The sequence below is a fragment of the Aphelocoma coerulescens genome, chromosome 1 (genome assembly GCF_041296385.1).
Source record: "Aphelocoma coerulescens isolate FSJ_1873_10779 chromosome 1, UR_Acoe_1.0, whole genome shotgun sequence".
NCBI classification, from domain to species: Eukaryota; Metazoa; Chordata; class Aves; order Passeriformes; family Corvidae; genus Aphelocoma; species Aphelocoma coerulescens.
The window spans coordinates 51,642,779-51,655,076 of record NC_091013.1 but is presented as its reverse complement, the minus strand read 5'-3'; the positions used below and the strand labels follow the sequence as shown (position 1 = coordinate 51,655,076).

Here is a 12,298-nt window from a genome sequence, read left to right as displayed (position 1 = left end):
TCCTTTCCAACTCAGCATATTGCATGATTCTATGATATCTTAAATCTCTGACTCCCAGCAGTCAGCAGGCCCCCAGATTTCAATAAAGTGGGATAAAATAAGAAGTGTCTCAACACATGTGGATGAACTTGCTGCTGAAATCATGCACCACCAGGCTGCAAGAACCAAGAATTTTCCCTATCACCTAATGGCACATTAATACATTAAAAATCTACCCTGAAACCACCTTCCAGCATTCATGCCAGCTGGCATGGGAGATTTCTTGTCCACACTGTTCAACTCTCCTAGTCTCCAAAACAGGACAGCAGCATCCAAACTGCCTGTTGGGAAGGGTCTGTAGGCCATGCTAAATTCTCAGCTGTTCCCAGCTGTTGTTTGGAAGAATGCTAGTGCAGGCCAGAGCCCACCCCAGTGGTACAAAAACACAGGTGATGGCAGTGCTTGTGAGTGCTTCCCACCCACTGCTTGACTTACAGGTGTGACTGCAGCCAGAGCAGAGAGCTCAGTCCTTGGGCTCATCAGGCTGACTCTTTGCAGGGGAGATGAATTCAGTAAATAAGCCACAAATTCCTCATAGGCTTGATTGATTTCCATGGATTTGCAACCTCCTTTCTTTTTTTTTCCTGCAAGCCACACTCACATTTCATGAACACCATAGAGCATGTGATTCCCTGGATTCCTGTAAACCTCAAGCCTAATGGAGTTAGCTCCTGACAGACCAGGCACAGAAGAGGAAGGCTACCCAGCAGCCCACATTTTTCTGTAATCAGCACATGTGCAACCTACCCAGCAGCCTGAGGCATTGCTGAGGGTGTGATGGGCCAGCAGCCCCCGTGGGAATCACTACCCACCCAGGTAAGAGAGATGAACAGCTGCAATGCCTGGCCATAATCCTGATGGTCAGGTTTCTGACTGGGAGGTGGTCAGTCCTTTTGATGAAAAAAGGAGTCACCAATGTGATGCTCAATGGCTTTCAGCAGTCCTGTGAAACACCAAAGATTTACTGTGGAGGTAGTCCACTGCAGTCTCCATCTACAGTCCCACAGGGGGAGGAGATTAATCCTTTGGTTGTTGCTCAGGTGAAACAGTATCTCAAACCAAACAAGGGTCCTGATCAGGTGAGGGAGCTATATTCAGAGCTGAATGCTGCTCAGTGGAGCCATGGACACACACTAGGCGATGTAAGTCCAGCAACTTTTTAATACAGGTTCACTTCATCCTTCTGTCATATTTCCCACTATTTTTAAATTTTAATAAATCCTGCGAGTTTTTCATAAATACAGCATAGTGTGGGCATGAGTTGTCCCTTTTGTGGATCAACTGGTTGGTCATAGATGTGGCTGTTTGCCACCACAGTCAGAGTATTCAGGGTTAATCTCTCACTGGACTTGAAGCCAGGAGAAGGTAGTAGCACAGGGATGAGATGAACCAATGACAAACATCTGGGTGACTGAATCAGCCCAGCTACCTGCGATGGGGCAGATAATTCCCACTCAAATGCAGTACCTCCTCAAAAAGATAAAGAAGCTGTATTGCAAAGCACTTGGGCAGATATCATGTAGATAGGACACTGGCAGAAGAATTAATGGGGCAATATTTCTCTTTGGAGAAAGAAGTAGGTCATTCCTGGCATCATCTCGTACTGCTTTTTGCTTAACTCTGCCTTCTCACTTTTCTAGTGGCATAGAGGTAGTTATCCCTTCTGCTTTACTGTGGTTATCTTTCATCCTTCCTCCTACTTATAGTTTACCCCTTCATATCAATAAACCCACAACCTGAATTAATTTTGTGAACAAACTATATGACAATAAGCAGTGGTAGCATCTTTTTTACCAGTATTTCTTATAATGACTTCCTCTTGAGCACATATTTCACTTTCCTATGACATGATTGAGAATATATAAAAATCAAAATGTGAAATATAAGTTTCTTAATGACTGTCAGGTGCTTTTGACATTTTATCTTGAGTAATCTTTTCAAAAACTGTTTGTGAAGAACTTGCTGCTTTCTCAGAAAGTTTCTAATGTCTCTTTCACTGCATTCTTAAGAGCATCCTCATTCTCACTTAGACAACATCTCTAATTTTGCAATCCCTGTTCAGATGAACTGTACAGCTTTAATAGATGCTTCCATTTGGGAGGGAAAAAAGAATCAGTTGCAAGCAACTATCTCTCAATGATTTCATACTTATCTTCTACTAAAATCTGCATAATTTTCTAATGGTTAATCAGCATAAATTTATTTCATGATCACTACAAGGCAGCTGTTGTTAACAACAGTGAATGAAGACATTTTTAGCATAGTGTCCTTTAAAGTACTTGAGCCTAGATTCAGGCACTCCAAATTTCATCTACTTCCCTACACCTTGTGTCTCTCTTTGGTCACCCCTGTGTCTGCAGGGACACAGGGCACACAAAGCACAGGAGGCTGTAGATTAAGTTTTCAGTGTCTGAGCCTGTACTTAGGTGTCCACATGTAAAAGTACCAACACCTCTCAAGTTATTTAACTACTTCTCAGCAAGTGGTGCTTTTTGGTTGGTTGCTTTGTTGGTGTTTTTTTTTGCTTTGTTTGTCTTGGGGATTTTTTGTTTCTTTGTGAGGGTCTTTTTTGTTGGTTTGGATTGTTTGTGTTTGTTGTTGTTTTGCTGGTTGTTGTTATATATCAGAGTTCAGAAGTAACCTGAAGTGCCGTGGAACATAGCTTCATACACATTTTTTCTGAATATCTAAAAGAGATTGTGGATAATGGTGGCAGAACTAGGGCTTCACTGATAAGATTTCAAATCTTGCTCTGCACTTTATTCAACTCATTTTTCTGCTGCAAGCTGCTTCCACTCTGTGCAACTTAAATGTGTACATGGTTATGTGAGCTGAGATCTGACCTAGATCTGACGCTAAACACATTGTTCCCTTTTGTGCTGCTGGCTGCAGAAGCACTGTATCTTAACCAATCTTGCTGCAGCAGCCAACTACTTTATCTTTGGCTTTGAACAGATGCTCAGTCTTGGATAAGGATGTGTTACTGTCGGTCAGATAACATTGGCTTTTGAGGAGCTGTTGCAAGCAGCCACAGTCCTTGCCCTCTGCCTAGCTTTCAGTCAAATGTTGGGTAAGAGCTTTCAAAAGGAAGAAATTTTCTTTATGTTCTTCTTGACCAGATCTTTCACAAGATGGTTGTATAGCTGTGAAAATCTTGCTCTAGAAAAGAAAACAGCAGATTGTCTATCGCTGATTTCACATAAAAATGATGATTGCTTCCATGGTCAACTTAATACTGCTGAGCTGGAGAGAGATAATATCTAACAGGAGAAGTCTGGCACAGTCTAGACTCATAGGTAAGAATATATCTCAGGTACTTTAGCATAAAAGAAGGCTTTGCTATAATATAGACAAATACAGAATGATTTACATTTAACACTTTGAAACTGCAAGTGTTTACCCCTGAATGTTCGCGTTAAAGTCCTCAGACTAATTTTATCACAAACACATCTATTCTTTCATAGCTTTACATTCAGTCATGTACAAAGACTCATCAAATAGAGTAAAGAGTCTTCTGGAAAGAAATATCCTTAAAATGTTTACCTAGTCATAACTAATAGCTTTTGATTGTTCCTTGGTAAGCTTGGAAGCCATTATAGGAAGCACAATTAAGAGTCTTGACATTTACTGTGCGTTCCAATTCAAATTTACTAATGGATACAATTCAGTTCCTTTTTGCACCACACAATGCCACAAATTCAGTTTAGAGTAATGCAGACTTCCAAGGGTGAGCTGGGAATAATTACACAGAAGGTCAAAAGCCTCTTGCCCTGCAATAAGTACCATTTCTAACAGGCTTGCTAGTTTGTTTAAATAGAACATTATAATCAAGCAGATACTGGAAAATATCTCAAGGAGAGTACTTTTATACAATACAGAATCGCCTCATAAAGAAAGATATACCTAATTTTCAGTTCTGTGGAATGTCACCTAGAAAGAAGGGCCCTTTTAATAGCGAGGTGCGACTGCACTTTTGGTCATTGTGAGCTGCAATTCCTTCTCTAAAGTAGGATTTTGTTGCCAAACTTGGAACTAACAGTGTGTTGAACATCCGGCCCAGTGCAAACAGGCTCCATAAGTACCTTCAAATCAGCCTTCCTGCATGAAAGAAGCAATCCTTTTGTGAATGAAACCGGATACTGAAGAATTAGAAATTCAGGTACTCCTCTGGTCACTTTTCAGAGAAAGGATGGGGGAGGAGGAGTAGAAGAGATGCTGATTACAACATCTTGTCTACATAAACTAAACATGTGTGAAGGTGTGGGAATGTGCATATAAACCTTTTCCAGAGTTTGTTGTTTCATTAAAATGAAGAAAACTCAAAGAGCTGTTCCTTCCTCTCCCCTCCCTCCACATAATATTTTTTGCTGAGCAAAGTATTAGACCTGGACAGGCGCTGATGTCACTATTTTGTCTGATAATCAAGTTCTTGTAGGAAAATAGCACAACTAATTTACCTGTGTTTGAGAACAAAGGCCTGTAACACATGGATGCAGTCTCTCCGGGTTCTCTGGGAAGCCATCTGAGCAGCACAGACTTGCTGCAGGTTCAAGGTACAGCTGGCTATGCTGACAGGGGTACAGCAACATGCAGACAGACATCACCGTGCTGAAAGCAGCCTTGAGGATCAATGGCATTCCTCAACATAAAGAGATGCATTTATCTCACTTCTTTGTTTTGTTTTATTTACTCCAAGTATCTAAGCTACTCCTAAACCTTCAATTAAAAAGAAAAATTCCCTGATTTGACAAACATCTTGTGAACTCCTGAAGTACTTCAGCTTTGAAAGAAAAAGAAGTAGAAACTTTTGCCAGTTTGCTTGAAACTGCCATTTGCTGTTAAGTTTTTTTTATCAGAGAGGGCAATTGGATAAAAGCCTGAACAAAGAGATAGATCTTCATTCCCTTGGTGAACATGGGGAAGCTCAGGTTTAAGGTAGCAATTATCTGTCCTCTGCAACACCACACCCAGTCTTCCTTCTGCCCTTCTTCACTGCAGCTTGCTGAAAGAGCACTGAAGGCACAGAGGAGACAGTCCTCATCAACTGGTCTCTGGCTCACATGGTGATCGCCACACAATACTTCATCCAAAGATGAAGTGTGATATTCTCTCATCATCTTGTTTTATTCAGAAGCCTTGCAGGCTCCTTGACTCATCGCCCCATACAGTGTGTGCAGCCTATCTATTCCATATGGGACAAGGATGATAGCCCTGGAATCTAGTCAGTGATCATGAGACCACAGCTGTTGTGCTGCAATAATCTCCCACTTGCAGCATGTGTCACAGCTATGAACTGTTTGGCCTGTAAATCAACAGGTTTGATCTTGCCTTCCGATGACTCCTGAATAGGTTGCTGAAAGGCTCTCAAGGGAACCTCCACCTCCTAAACCAGCGCCACCCTCTTTACTCACAGTGGGTTATGAGGAAGTTGCTGACTTTTTTGTTGCTTAATCTGACCTGTGAGAGACCATAAATGTATTTTATGCCATACATAAATTATTTGGCTTCTTGCAATACTCACAACAAAAGAGTACTTACGTATGAATGCGTTACCTTGCTGACACAGGTGACAGTGTAGGCTGTTTGTTTCAGGGTTCAAAATGTGCACACAAATAGGGGGAGCTCAGCAGTTGGATGCAGCAGTGTTGATGCATGGACCTTTAGAAACTATTCTTCCCAATATAGAAATCATTCACTTGAATTTCTGGTCACATCTAAATCAAATCCAAGAACCTTGATCATGGCAGTTTTGAATCTGATGCCTTATTAAGGACAGATTGACACAAGCCACATTTTTGGGGTGGGTTATTCATAAACACATTTTGACACAGCAGGTCAAAATGTAATATGTCACACCTCAGATTCCAAAGTACTCACCTGCAGTGGAAATGATTCCTTGGTACAGTATTTTCTTCAGCTACTTGAGCAAATGTGCTCTGTGCCTGTAGTTTTATGTTTGTGGAAGAAGATGTCATTCAGTCCCAATTCCACTGGTCACTTTATTTAATAAAGGTGCCATGGATCTTACTTCCTCCCTGAGTTAGCCACAGGTACATGTGCTCAGTATTCTCTGGACAAGACATGCCACAGCTACATCTATAGCTGTGAATACACAATCCCACCTCCTGTCCAGCTGAGTTCCCCTTACACAAAAATCTTTTACTGCATAAGGTCTGTCCAGGTCTGCTTGGCCTGACCTCCTCATGTGCACCCTGACCCTGTCATGCCATGATGATGGATAATGAATGCTGGCAGTGCCTGAGCACGTAAAGCACTAAAATACTCCAAAGGAAAGTCTTCTCTTGCATCAGCCTTGTAGCCTTCCAGATGCTCAAGAGCAGATTTGGCTTTCGGAAGGCCTCAGGTAACCCTTGAGATGTAGTGCACCTGCATCAATACACCTACATGTTCTTAAGAAGCAGAATTCTCTCTTGGCTTATACAGTGGAAATTAGAAGTAGGTGTGCCAACATGTATCAGTAGCGAAAGACACCCTTAATCCACAAATGATTGCTTTGTAAAGACTGAAGTACTGTAAAAGCCTTTCCTTCATGCAATGCAGCCTACAGATCGTAAGACTCCAGGAACAAGGCATGGATTAAGTGCATTACCACACAATGAACATATGTCACTTCAGTTTTTATCACTGTCAAACAAGCACTAGGAAAGAGTCATAAGAAAAATATTTATAGCAATAAATCCCACCTCAACACGATAACATTGCATTAAATAAATCCCACCTTAACACGATAACATTCAGACTGAACACTAAAAGAACTAAAGGTATGTAGAATACAAAGTGACTCAGGTATTCCAGGTAACCCATGGCATACTGTAGGACCATCACATTAAGTTTTCTGGCTGGCTAATAAAAGTATCAGGAAAAACTGTGCTTCGCAAGTTTTAGATAAGATACTAGAAGTGTCTGGTCTGGCTGCGTGTTCATTTTACTGCAGTTAAGTATAGACAACTTTTCTTAACTATGCTAGTACACATCTTCCAAAATGTAAGGAGCACAAATTATAACTTCTTTCCTAAATTGTATAACAAGGTGTGCACTGTTCTCCAGACTCACATAATCACGGAAATATCACCACTGCAGTAGTTTGCCTCCCTCTGGATTTTTCCCCTTCACAGGTTTATGCTGACAGTTTGCTTTGCTTTACTTTACTCACTAATGCGGTTAAAATTTGTAACCCTCTTGATGACTGCCATGGTTACAGAGCACATCTCTTTCAACAGGTTGCTTTTTCCTGGCGGTAACACAACACCTGTGATTCATAGGCAGCAGGATAGTGGTGGTGAAATCGGTGGAGCTTACCGTCCCTTGGCACTGGGGACCAAACAGAGAGCTGGTGTAAACTGGGGATTACCATGGAGTACAGAATAACATCCCTGGCTTTGGCTTTGAAGATTCGGTTTCCTCATCAGTATTTTTCTCTTTTGTTGCCTTTCAGAAATGCAAGTGTTTTCATATCATGCTGTATAATTTAGCAGAAGACTAATATTTTGTCTGGCAGCCTTTGTAGATTTTATAGATGATTTCTTGCACCAAGCTTCCCTTTCCTTTTTCCCTCTCTCCCCCGTCCCTCTGAGTTTAAGTGTGGTGTTTTGAAAAGCAAATCTTTTTGACTACAAAGTCCTTTCCAGCATTTAATATATTAGGTATGGGTTAATATGGCAAATGTCTTCAGCTCCTCTTCATCTTGCTTTACCAAACTCTGTTTTACCAAAAAAACCACTCATTTGTATTGGCTGAAAGTGTTCCATCAAAGCTGAATTTTAATGAAAATATTTTTAAAGAGAGTTTTCAGGGTGAAGATTAGAGAAGAAGGGGGAGAGGTTTTGTTGTTGTTGTTGCTAAAAAGCAAAGGTATTTTGATTCAGTAATGGATACTTTCCAAATTAAAAAACCTGGGTGTGTAGATCCCAAGATGACTGCTTTCTGTCCCACAGAAATCTGTTTGTGACTTAATTCTCCACTGTGAAACTGTGTGAAACACTGTGAAACACTGTGAAAAGTGTATTTTTCTCACTGAGAAAAAGTTCAAGGAAAAGATGAGCCTGACTTGAGCAGTGAAAAATTCAGAAATCTCTACTGGGGGGCCTGTTTTTAGTAATTCCTCTCCTCAGTGATCTCAGCTTCCTTTTCAAATTAATTAGGCTCCTGGAATACACCCTTCATATCCTTTCTCAGGCATAGTCAATTAATTTTGCATTAAAAATATGAAATTACTGCAACTTATTGCATGTACCATTTTTTTTCCCAGCCATGAGTTACTACCATTCTTTGGGCCATAAAAGGAAATTTAAATAATGCTGCCATATTCTCTTGACTGAACGAAGCATAAATATTGATCAAAGCTTTCATCAGCTTAAAATATCAGAAATTGAAAATGATGCTGCCAGAAAGATGGGTATTTAATATATGGCTCAGTACTTACGTGTTTTTCTCCTTTGTATTTATCAGCGCATTAATTTCTTCTTGTTGCACCAGCATATTTTATTATTTAAGCAAATTATCATGGCTAAGGTAAGTAGGGCAATTATTCTTTGTTAGCTGGCACACTTCCATTCCTTTCATGTGTTCAAGAGCCAGCTATGAATTATAAGGATGTAATGTCCCTGATGGATTTAGCAGTGACATCATAAATTCTCACTCTGATGAAGACACTAATATGTGCTGTTGCCAGTAATTTGCTGACACCACTTAGAGTGAAGGGCACAAACAAAAACATCTTTCTTGGCATAGTACCATAGAAGCCAAAGCCACTGTGAAAGAAAACACCAGCCAGGTGAATTCAAGTCCTTTGGAAATATATCTGTTAATTGGCGAACAAAACACTTGCATAATGAATGACACTTTTCTGCACGCCCTGCATGCTTAGGAAACCATGGTCAACTGTACAGAAAAAAAAAAAAAGAAAACAAAATATGTGTTTGAGGGTTCTGGCAATAGTTTGTTAATTATTTCAGCTTAGATAAAGCAGTTCTGGAGTAGCTTGGGGTTCACCATATGTCTTGGGGTGACTTTATGATGCTGTATCCCCTATTGCCTGCTCTGTTCCCAGACATGAATCCTGTGCCTTTCTGTGCCTTTAAGCTGGGTCTGAGAGAAAGCGGGGGGTAAAACCCAAGCAAATTCTTCAGAGCAGCTTTGTGTTTAAGGACTCACAGACCTCCCCCTTGTACTCACTGCTGCAGAGCCGAGGAAGCACCTTCTTGCTTTTTCCCTAGTTCTCGGCTCTGTTTCTCAGGAGAGAGACAAAGAGTTAAAATTCTTTGCTTTTTTTAGCTAGCCTGTTAGCTGAGGCAAGAACATTTTCCCTGGGACTGTGGCTTCTTCTTCTTCTCCTGGAGCTGTTCAGCAACACCAGAACATCACCGGGAGGGGCCCGCACCGAACCCCAGCTCCAGAGAGGGCAGAGTCACACCTACAAAGAACTCTGAATCTTCCTAGGTCTTCTCCACAGCGAGAAGTTTTAGTATTCAACATTATTCATTCTCTCATGCCTGTATGCACCCTTCTTGTTAAATAAACAGCTTTTTTTCACTTTCCTACAAGATATTTCTTTCGAACCTGGTGGGGGAGGGGCTGATGAAATCTGCCTTCTATTAGAGGAGCCATTCATTTTGGATGTTTCCTCATAATTTGCCTCAAACCGAGACACCATGGTATCAGCATGTAGCTGGATTGGACTCAGCACAAACCTGAAGTGGTTCCCTGTATGAACTCCCTTCTGATCCTTTCCCCAGTGGGGTGTCATGCCTTGCTCCTCTGGCTTCAGACTCTGATTGAGCACTGGTATCACACTCCATAGCTACAACCTAGTGAGGTCAACATGTCCACACAGGCTTTGAGGGCAAACTTTGGGAGCACTCTCAGGTGAAATGTTGACCTATTTCTCGTTAAAGATCAGAGACAGTCGTGGTGGGGCTGAAGCCTGGCTTGTAGTGAGGTCCATTGTCACTGATGAGTTTTTGGGTATCTGTGTCATACACCAGAATAGCAGATTGGCACAATCTACAGGCCACAGAGGACATTTGGCCTTGTCAACATGATGTACAGCATTACTGATCCATCCCTTCATGCTACTTCACTGCTTCATCCTGCCTAAGCTCTCCAAAAAGAAGTTTAAGTCACAGCACACATTCATAAAATAGGGTTCATCTTTTAAACTGGCTCCCTTAAACATACCCTAAAAATCAGCACCACTGTTGCTCAAGAGATCTTTGTTCCAGGACCTTGAAATATCTCTTCATCTCTTTTTTGGGTAGATTTAACAGGTCTCACATTTCTTCCCACCCATCTCTGCCACTCAGGCCTCTCTTTTCTCTAATAAGATCCCACCCAGGTGCCTTAAGGTGGCACATGCTGAATGCCACACCACCATCAGGAAGCTGAAGATTCTGGATTTTGCTTCAGGAAACGTATGTGGCTCTTGAGCAGCAATATGAAAATCTTTTCTGTAATAAAGTACATTAAGATATTAATTATTCCTGTTAGTCCAAGGTGTCAAGTAGCATTATCAATACCATTATAAAAATCTTCATGTTCGGGTTCAAACTTCAAACTTTACTTAAAAACAATAATGGTGTAGAAATCTGTTCCTTCTCTTTGCCTTCTCTGTTCTTGAACAGTTCCAATTTTTAGATTTTTTCTGCGACCCCGTGAATCATCTTTTCCTGCCCCAAGTTACATTGGGAGCTTCATCTCATGATGCCACATGACTTCAGAAGCTGCAGCTTTGAACAAAAGCCAAAATATTTGTCTTCTGCATATAAAATGCACTTTAGATCATCTTGACAATGAATCTGTTTGTGCATCGTATCAAGCAGTGCTTGGCTTCTCTGTGCCATATGGTGCAGTTTTATTAATAGTATTGATTTTAATCTAATTTACCTGAAAGCTTTCTAAACCTCCTGCTTCTGTAATGTACCTGAAACACTAACCTACAGGTCAATCCAGACCATACCCATTTGAAGCACTCCACGTGAATTTCCATCCAAATTCTATCTCTTCCAAGATTGCAGGGTCCTGTCAGTGTTTTGACTTTGTTCTTTTCTGGCAAAGCATTGATATGACATTTGTAAATGTTGCCAGATGAGTTGGTGGCCTGGGCTTGGTACATAATTCAGAATTTCAGTTTTTCAAGCCCTCTGAAGCAACAGCCAGTATTGGAGCCAAAGTTTAATATTGTTAGTGTATTAATTTATGTCAGTGGTTGAGAACATTTTTTTTTTTACCACATTTCACAGAAAATCTCCTACCACCAGCAATTGATCAAATATGACAAGCTCCCACTTGGCTAATGCCTGTGATATGGGCTACTTAACTCCTGTATTCCTTCCCAGAATGGAAACTGTGGCTTCTGGTGAAATAAAGGAGCTTCTGTTTCTCTGCCACTGTCAGAAATGGAAACTCAGAGCAATATTTTCATCAGCTTGAAATGCCAGATCAGATTAAAATCCTGATGCCAAAGGGAAGGCTTTTGCTTTGAGCTGCGGTTCTTAATGCTCCTCAGCCCACCACTTTGTAGGAGCATCTCAACCTTGCTGTTCCTCCTCTCACTAGAGCAGTGCTAAAGAGTCAAATCATTAACAGAGGTTGAGGTCTTCTGGGAATACCCCATGAGGGTGAATTCAAGCCTGCTATAGGGCTGCCAGGCTAAGAGAGTTACTTCAAGGAGGAAAGCACACCGATGGAGACATAAACTGGAACTCGCAGGGCGCATGAATCCTACCTGGTGATCCCATACATTGAACATTGCGGGCTCTCTGCTGGGGAGAGTGAGTGGGATGGGCTGCCCCCAGGAGCAGGGCCTTTGAATCGCTCACTTATCCCTTGACCTTGATCCCAAAGTTTATGATAACTGTGCTGGGCTCAGGTAACAGAGACCATCGTGCCCAGCAGCTTGAGGAAGACATCTATCCCACTAGGACATTGTCTTGTTGCTAAACCTTCCCTGCACTTCACACACATGGAGAGCCTGGTATGAAGTGTGTTGTTGTCATAATGAAATCACAGGGAATCAGATGGAAAAATGTGTGTTTGAGCATTTAAAGCTAGACTTTTAGACCACAAAACAGACTTCACAAGTAGAGGTCAAGGTGGCACCAATTAAGACAAGATTATATTTAATGGAAAGTCACCTGGATTGAATTAAGTGTATTTTCTTGGACCTAGCAGGCTGGAATCAGGATAAACAAACTTCTCCAGAATTCCTAGGTGACCTTCCAATAATTATGACCAAATCTGA

The 12,298-nt window shown here is 41.3% G+C and overlaps 1 long non-coding RNA gene across 1 annotated transcript; it reads left to right on the top strand.

Annotated features, from left to right (window-relative positions):
- Positions 1-492: 492 nt before the first annotated feature.
- On the top strand, positions 493-9,596 carry LOC138118648 (uncharacterized). Its single transcript, XR_011155241.1, has 2 exons — positions 493-855; positions 9,334-9,596. It is a non-coding gene; the product is annotated as an uncharacterized lncRNA (long non-coding RNA).
- The last annotated feature ends 2,702 nt before the right edge of the window (positions 9,597-12,298 follow it).